The sequence below is a fragment of the Octopus bimaculoides genome, chromosome 2, assembly GCF_046866305.1.
Source record: "Octopus bimaculoides isolate indiv1 chromosome 2, ASM4686630v1, whole genome shotgun sequence".
NCBI classification, from domain to species: Eukaryota; Metazoa; Mollusca; class Cephalopoda; order Octopoda; family Octopodidae; genus Octopus; species Octopus bimaculoides.
Genome location: NC_142929.1, coordinates 37,551,609 through 37,560,887, shown reverse-complemented (window position 1 = coordinate 37,560,887; position 9,279 = coordinate 37,551,609). Strand labels below are relative to the sequence as shown.

General features: G+C 30.4%; 1 protein-coding gene and 1 long non-coding RNA gene across 14 annotated transcripts in view; one reads left to right on the top strand and one right to left on the bottom strand.

Moving 5' to 3' along the window:
- LOC106873450 (dystrophin) overlaps window positions 1-9,279 on the bottom strand; it is a 712,951-nt gene that overhangs the window by 248,487 nt on the left and 455,185 nt on the right. The gene's annotated exons all lie outside the window — the stretch shown is intronic.
- The window catches only part of LOC128250700 (uncharacterized), a 99,110-nt gene that overhangs the window by 35,756 nt on the left and 54,075 nt on the right, over window positions 1-9,279 (top strand). The window contains exon 2 of the long non-coding RNA XR_008266701.2: window positions 2,489-2,625. This is a non-coding gene — a long non-coding RNA (uncharacterized LOC128250700). The remainder of the gene's footprint in view (window positions 1-2,488; window positions 2,626-9,279) is intronic.

Sequence of the window (9,279 nt, the reverse complement as noted above, 5' to 3'; positions counted from 1 at the left end):
AAAGAATAAGTCCTGGGGTCGATTAGCTCGACTAAAGGCGGTGGTCCAGCATGGCCACAGTCAAATGACTGAAACAAGTAAAAGAGAAATAAAAGAGACAAAATAGAAACAAAATGAGACAGTATTTAATCATGTGTTGATGATCCTTATTAAGATAGGAAATATATCTGAAGGGATATTTTATGAAAGAATAGAAAGAAAGTTATCTGTAGATATATAAGTTTTAAATGCAGAGAAAATATCCATATACTGAAAAATGAAAAGAGAAAAACTGAACATGCAATATTTTGTTTACAAGAATAGATAGATAATCTGGGAAGCTACAATTAAAGGGAAGTAACTCCTGCAATATTTAACATGTTAAGCAGAAATATATGGATCGCTGAGAAATTTTCTAATTTCTTATCAGAAGTCAATAGTAAAATGTATGTTTTCATCCACAAAGAAATGCCCCCACTTTATCATAATAATTTTCAAGAGAAATTTGTATATTCTTCAACATAGATTCTTTGTTTTTACATCCATTTCCTCATGCTAGCCTGATTATATGAATATATTACTGAGGCACGGTTTTACAATCTGATACCTTTCCTGTGATTAACCCATAGTTATTTTCCAAGTAGGAGATTTCATATTTCACATGTCTTTGAAGGCACGAAGTGAGTGAAATGCATGTAGGGACGGACACACACACATTATTTCAGTATCTGTCTATAAAATGACTGATAAAGCTTTGATTAATTTGGGGCTATAGAAGACACTAGCCCAAGGGGCTGAACTTGAAAGGCTTAGCTACAGCTTTGCCTTTATCTCTAGTAAAGGTAAACATATACCTGGAATACTTTGGGGAAATAATTTTAGAAAGGACACCATTAAATTCAATTGTATGGCTGAGTTATGGATGTGATACTTTCATACACAGGCTTCAACAGAAAGAAGTGCAGCTGGACAAAATGAACTTAAGATCTTCAATATACTTCACAACAGAAGACAATTAAAACACAATAAGCTAGCTTTCTTGAGGAAGCTAATAACATACAGAGTATAGATTCATGACAGCTGTATGTTGTATGTCTACATTCATCAGACACCACTAGAACTTTCACTTCCATGATTCACATAGTCTGAAGAAAGGGACTGTCTATGGGATGCAATAAACAGCAAGTGACAGTGATGAGAAGCAACCCAGGCACATGTCAACATAAGGATGAGAAAGACCCATTAGAGTAATGTAGTGACTACTCTGCAAGCATAGCATCAACTTCCAAGAACAGTGATATAAAGGTTGAGAATATTAGTTAAATAACAAAATAGAAAAAAGAAAAAAAACTGAATCTGTCTACCATTCAGAGACATGTATGTCAGAAAAAAATTCTGATCTGCTGTGCATACATCAGAATAGTAATGAAATGAGATGAAATGAAATAAACATCTAATACAGGTCTACCTTTCATGAACCATCTCTTCTGAACAAAGCTTCAATGAAAAGAAATCAATAACCCTATGCAGTTGTAAAAAGGAATATAAAAGTGAAAGTAACCCTCTAAGAATAAGGTTTAAGATTAAAGTGAAGTTGTAATTTGTGAGGAGACATAGAAATTAGATATAGCTGATCACTGTAGAAGAAAAAGGGAGTTATGCTTGTGGAACAAAGTTACAATAATTAATAAGTAACAATACTGACAGACAAGATGGTCAAAAGAATCAATGCATTATGCTGGCTTTGATAACTTCTTCAGTAGGCCTAGCATAGAGATGAACACAATAGGGGAACCTTTAATCAACAACACTAAATCTCTAAGCCTGATTTTCATTATCTAATTGTTTTACAAGACAATAACATAATACATAAGAAATGACTGAATATTAAGTGTTCTAGTTTATCAGATGGATACTTTGGCTTAAATGGATTAAGCAAGTGGCACTACAAGTATAAGGGTAACTAATATGAACATATCTTCTGTGAATAACAGGAAGGTGACATTCTACCTCAGTGGGTTGAACAAAGGGTTTGGTTTGAAATTTTGACAATGTTACTAAATATGACATGCAACTGAAACAGGTCAAAAATTACAACAGCTTAAATTTGACTATAACCACTAAGATGAGGATACTAGTCCAATGTATATTAGCGTATAATACTGATAATTTCTCATCTCAGTAATACAGACAGATTGATGGTATTTTAATAAAACAATGGGTTCAATTTATAATGATTATAGTTAATAATTTTATTTATTATATTCTTATTTTGAGATAATTGTAGATATAGATTCTTTAATATCATTTTAACAGTATTGACCTTTTCTTTTTACAAATACAGAATCTTGAATCATATTGAGTATACAATTCTAAGGGATTATAATGTTCTCATTTAACTCTACATTAATCCTGATCAAGGAAACATATAGTTAAAAGCATTTCATCCACCAATATCCTGCTTTATCTTCAGAGTATATCTAAGATCACACTATCTAACTTTTTTCAGATAAAATGTAATTTGACAGAAAGATAGCTGTTATTTCTTGCTGGTTGAGTGATCACATAAAGGTTCCCAAGCTGGCTTATAGAAATAATAGCTGAAGAGTGGCTGAAAGGATAAGAAGTTCAACTACTGATCTCAAGGTAAAGTCCAAAATTCAGTATAACTATTGTGATGTGTCCTTAGGCAAAGCACACAACTTTTTCTTTTTACTCAGCAGACAAATCATTAACAAGAAGAGTAGAATTCAATCATAATAAAAAAAAGAAAGAAAATTAATATATTTACTCAAGTGTTCAGGCCCTGTCAATATAATTACCATAACTATTCAGCTGTCAATCTAAGTGCTACAACTGCAAGCACATGCCCTAGTTCACAAAATTAAAAAGTGTTCTAGGTATGTTAGCTAGGAAACACAAGAATGCAAAATGTAGTTGCTCACTAAATTTTTATATCTGGCAGTTTAATAATAATAATATAGTTGTAAACTGATACAAGATAAAGAGTTATGTGTATGAACAATTAACATCATTTGTGTTTGCAAAAATGTATGAAATGCAGAGATTTCTTATTGAATATTAAAATATAAACATTGAAAGAAATGTAGTTACTTCCCTCGGTTTAAACTTCACACTAACATTAGAAGAAATTAATTACTGAAAATCTCATTGAAAACAAATTTTGTAATTTTGTGATAAATACGAAATACAATAATAGAAAATCTTTAATTTATTTGAAAACGCTTCTTAAATATTTTATGATATTCATCAAATAAAATTATTAGTATAAACAAAACATTTAGATAAAAGATATAAAATATAATAATGTCTGGTATACTATAAAGGTATTCTGAATGTTATGATTTTTTTCTTTTGTTTTATAACTGATGTGAGTTAAACGTGTTATGTCATATTTTATGAGAAACATCTTCACAGATTAAATACTTTAAAACTCCTAATAGATTGCAACTATTTAAGTAGACTTAAAAATAAATATTTTCAATTATTTTCTTGATTCAAAAATAGATATCTACATGTATGGATGAGTGATTGAATAAGAGAGAGAAAGAGAGAGAGAGAATTAACTATCAAATTATGTCCTCCAATATCTCTTTGACTACTATTTTGATGGCATGTCTCTCAAAATGTGTCTTCCTACCCCAGCTGCCCCTTTTATATCTGATCTACTTTACTAAACCTCCACAAGTATCACACAGCTCAATTGATAAGCCCTAGATCTGTATTCCTGGATCTCCTTTTTCGTCACTATTTCTCTTCCAAGTACTAAAATACAAAAGTTCAAACTGAACATAATCCTATTAACCTAATACTTATCAGTAGTCTGAAATAGCAATGGATCTCCTTTCTTTCCTAAATCTTTAAAACATAAAGCAAAATCATAGTTACAGACAAAATTTCTTGTAATAAAATACAGCATCAAGTTAGAATTCAATAATAGCAGATTGGTCTATAAGTAAGAAAGTATGATTCAATAAAGATTAAATAGGTAGAAATATTTTTTCTAACAACCACATTTTTGTCAGAATCAATATTTAAAACACCTATCCTATAATGTTCTTTTAGTTATGAGACATTTTAAACAGATAAAAAGCAAAGGTAATGTAAAAATCAAATCCATTGTTGATCTCAGTCAATGAATTTGATTTTTGTTTTGTAACTTCAAAATCAATAATTTGTATATTGTTAACAATTCTAAGTGTGGGAAAAAGAAAAAAATAGATAAGTTACAAATATTTCTGAAGCAAAACATAAAAACAATCAATGAGATATGAGATTTTGAGCACAAAATTCAATCATATTTAAAACAAATAATTTCAACATATTCACTCAAATGATAAGGCCCTATAACTGAAACATTTTAAATGAAGCAAAATCTGTTTATCAATGACTTCTTTTAGAGCATGCACTTAATGCGTGATGATAATTAATGGCAACAATTTCTTGGTTCTAGATCTAATATTTTCTCTCTAAATTAAAGGGTTATATTATACAGCTATATAAATTAATATAGACTGAATATATATAAAAAAAAAATACTGAACAATATATCATTTGCACATGTTTTCTAGTCATACTTTATCCATCTAAACAAATATAACTAAAAATAGTCACCAAAATAGATGTAATTTACAGAAGAGGTTCATTAAGATTCTATAATTTAACCCTTCCGTTACCAACCTGGCTGCAACTGGTTCTAACTCTAAGTACAAATGTCTTCTTTTCATATGTTTTGAATTAAAATCTTCCACCAAACAATTTATGTTCCTAACACTAGCTGAATGATATAAGTTGTTTTACTAAATTCTTTGTTATATTTAAAGTAAACAAAAGAAACGCAGAACATCTCAAAATAAATACAGTAATGAAAAGGTTAAAGGTCTACATTTTAGAATTGTCTGCATAATTCTTTTTCCTTTTTAAATTTTAACAGTAATAATAAATTCTACAATCCTTTTGAATATATTAAAAATTTCTGCAGCATTTGAAAATGATCAGCTCCCAATCCCACCATTACAAAAACAAGGTAGCTGTTAATTCATTATTCAATAATTCCTATAACTAAAAAGTAGTACAAAGAACCAGTTATCAAATCAGAGATGAAATCAAAAGTATGATTATGGCTTTCAGAAAATTTGGAAAATCAATTAGAAATAGTGAAATTGCCACAGTAACACCAAGATTTCTTAAATACTCAGGAGAACAGGAACAATTCATTATGAAAGAAGAAAACAAATATGAAAAGGATAACCAAAAGAATTTCGATGTATCTGATAAAAAAAAAAAAAAAGAGATGTCAGTATTTGTTTAGAGCAAATTAATTGATTCACTATTACAATACAACATAAACTGTTTGACATCAAAAGATAAATAAAAAAGACTAAAGTGTGCACTGAAATAAGACAATTGACTGGAACAAGGCTACATGGTCCGTTGAACCTAAATTTGAATTGTCTTCTGAGGAGTGCAAAAATGTTCTTAATTTAAATTCATAGAGTTGTTTTTTTTTATTTCAATGATTTTAATGCATACTGTTAAATTATTGAATAAACTTTAAATTCTTTAAACACATTACATTATGCAATAATTTGCTGAAATTGTCAGTAAATAAGACTAATAAAGTTTAGTGAGATAATCCTCTATCTTATATATCAGAGGAAGTAAAAAGTTACTTCAGGAAAATCATTATCAAATTAATGTGAACCAAATTTCATTCAGAACATTTAAAGCCACTTTAAATGGCTAATAATAAAAAGAAATCACAAAATTAACATCAACCAATGAACAGTTTGAATAAATATGAAATGACTGGTTTCTAGAAACCAGTAAATCTTTCCCTCAAAATATCCAATAAATAAATGCTTGCATTTCATTTTCTTAAATTTAAAAGGTCCCATCACTAATTATGACTAGTTTTATTTTTCACTCACTCGGAAATTCTTTCATTCTGTACATTTGTGCTCATATGTATGAGAGGAATGATCCAATTGTATTCAGGAGCTCATCTTCTGTTTTTGTTTGAAGAGTAGTTTTATAAATATATTCTTATTAATATTTATACAAAAGACGTTGTTGTTATTTGTAATTAATATTTTATAAATTTATATGTAAACACGTACACACACATCTATGTGCATATGAGTATATATGTGTATATATGATTATTTATATGTATGTGCATGGCTGATGCAAAAGGACAGAAAAAGCAATTAAAGAAATATCCTAAATAAATCCATACTTGTTAGAAAGGATGTTTTGCAGTTAAGAGGTAACCAGAAAGTAGAAAATATGACATCAGAAAACTAGAGGTCTTTAAATCAACACAAAAATAATTTGATATTAAACCAAAATTAAAACTAATGACTCCAAGTCACCATTATGAACGGAAAGGTTATTGCAAACACACCAAAACATTGGTAATTACAAAACCAAACTCAAAGTGTGTATATTTGTGCATAACATGAGATACTAATGTAGCTACAATCAGTCTCAACCATACATTACTTTAATGACAGAAACAAAGAGGTTCTCTTGGTAATCAAAGCATGTAAATTTAAGTAAAACTAAGTAGAACCACAATGTAAATTAAGATCTACAGACGAATAATTGAAATGTAGGTCACAAATAGAAAGCAAAAGGAGATTATCTAAATTCTTTTCTACTCCAGGCACAAAGCCTGAAATTTTGGGGGAGGGGGCCAGTCAATTAGATCGACCCCAGTACGCAACTGACTTAATTTATTGACCCCGAAAGGATGAAAGGCAAAGTAGACCTCAGCGGAATTTGAACTCAGAATGTAAAGACAGACGAAATACCACTAAGCATTTTGCCTGGCGTGCTAATGTTTCTGCCAGCTCTCCATCTTGGAGATTATTTAAATTGGCTCCACAATGTAAATGGGAATTGAAGTTCTATTGGCAACCTCAGTATATGTATTGAACCTCAAAAAGACAATGAGCAAAGTGCTGAGACAGGACAAAGGCAACATGAAATCATCAGGCACATATATTTCAATGTGGGTAAAATGCAACAAACATTGCTGTCAAGTTATTCAATGTGAAAAACTCAAGTCTTGTATTTTTTTATGTGGTTTAGCCTCAGAGGAAGAAATATAGAATCATGACATTTGCCAAACCTCTCAGATTAATGAAGCAAGGAAGAACCCATAGACAATACATTTCTGCAGAAGGAAGCAAGGAATCAAGTTATCTTCAAACTAGAGACCTGATGTGAATGCTGGCAACAAAGAGGACTTCAATCTCTCAAGGAACCCAAAAGATGGTGGTATTAAACTGAGTGAGGTTTACCACCAAAGAATAAGATACTATCCAATGGGTGGCCATATTCTTTTCATTTCACAAAATTTGGATGACATCCGAAGCTTACAGTAAGAGAAATTTGCCTCAGGTGCTGTGCTCTACAGGGAAACTGAATTCTGAACCACATGAATATGAAGTGATACGAACCTAACAACATGGCTATGCCTGCAACCGCAATTATAATAACAATTTAGTTGTTATTGTAGCTGAGAAAAGTATTAACCGACCTTTTTTCTATCTAAAGGAAAGAAAATTGCATGAGATGACACTTGGCAGTCAATTCTTAAATTATATGGAATGATGATGCAAATAAAAGAAATTACACAACTGTTTCTCATGAATAAAAACATTTACAATCTAGGAGAAAATGAGTAGTGTCTCCCTTTTAACACTGGAGCAAAAACCTTCTTGCCAGAATCGCATACTTGTTACCATAAATGTCATACTGATGGTTGAGATAGCATTATAATCACTATACAGAAATGCTTGACAGTCAAGAAACTATAATTTATCAATTAAACTGAACTTAATGACATTAAAATCTAGGGTTATTATTCTTTTTCTGTTATTGGAGTCTCTCTAAAACCCCAATATAATAATAGCTTCTATATATTCATTCAGCTGCTGTGTTAAAGATTATAAATGGTTCTAACATGGATAGGTGGAGCCAGAAGGATGTTGTTAAAATAGCATGATGAGAAGAAGGTTTACCTGGTTATTACTTTCTAAAATAAATGATCTGTGTCTAAATGATAGCATGTTTATATATAATAATTTAATGCAAAACATGTGTAGACATATATTAGAAGCAAGCATTAAATGTGAAGCCTGCATATTTTGGAGAAGCAGCTCCATGATATATCATATCTCAGCAAAATGAACAAAACCTTTTGAAGGATTAGTAATGAACAGTTCCTAAGGAATAAAAAAGTATTATTTTACTCTCTCATACCTTATGAATAGCAGGGCAAAAAGTGCAACAGTATCACTACTCCTCCAAAGTCAACGTTTTATACTGATTCCTGATTTATCAACTAGTATTGCCTTTATAGTGAGGTTTCAAAGCTATATATTTTAAGTATCTCGGAAAGGAGTTTACAGTTCATTCAAGCAAACTTAGAAAGACTTTCTACAAGAATTTTTGCTTGCCAAAAACATTTCTACAAGATACATGCAGCTACGTACTAAGACACTGAAAACACATATGAAGGAATGAAAATGTATACTCAACATCTTGATTAGATGTGTGAATGCTGTCTGCAAGACTGCACAGAATTTACAAGGGTAAGTAGTATGACTAAGTTTATTCAAGAGCTGTTTAAATGAAGCATAAAGTGCTACATCCAGCATCATTTGCCCTTTCATAAAAAAAAAGAAAGAAAAAAAACAAAACATTTTTCTTTGCTGTGCTAGTCAACATATTCTAAACTAGCAATGGTACATTCCAAAATAGCAATGTAGTTGAAATCAACATTCTTCACCAACTGTATCTTTAACCAAGAAGTAGAAAACATTTAAATTGCATTAAATGTAGAAAGTTGTTTCTTCCTTTAAGCCCACTCCTTAATACTGGGCATCTTTTACTGAACATAAAGAATCAAAATCTTTAAACTCTGAACCTACAAATGACCTAAAATAGGAATAAATAAAATGTAGGAGCGAAACTGAAAGCAAACAATAATTTGTTCAATCTTTTAATCCAAGAAACCAGTCAAGTATATTTATTAGGGTACTGAAGGCTAATATTCTTCTCACTTTTGTGTCATCCACAGAAATATAATAACATCAAGTTTACCAGCACTTCTTGTTTACAAAAGCTAACAGGTGTTCAAGAAATTTAAGTCCTGCAAAGTACATAAAATATCCTTCCTCAACAATCTGACTTCAACCCAAAATAAAGCAGACAGACAGCATATTTTAATCTCCTCCAAAGACCAATAAAGTCAGCTATATATATATA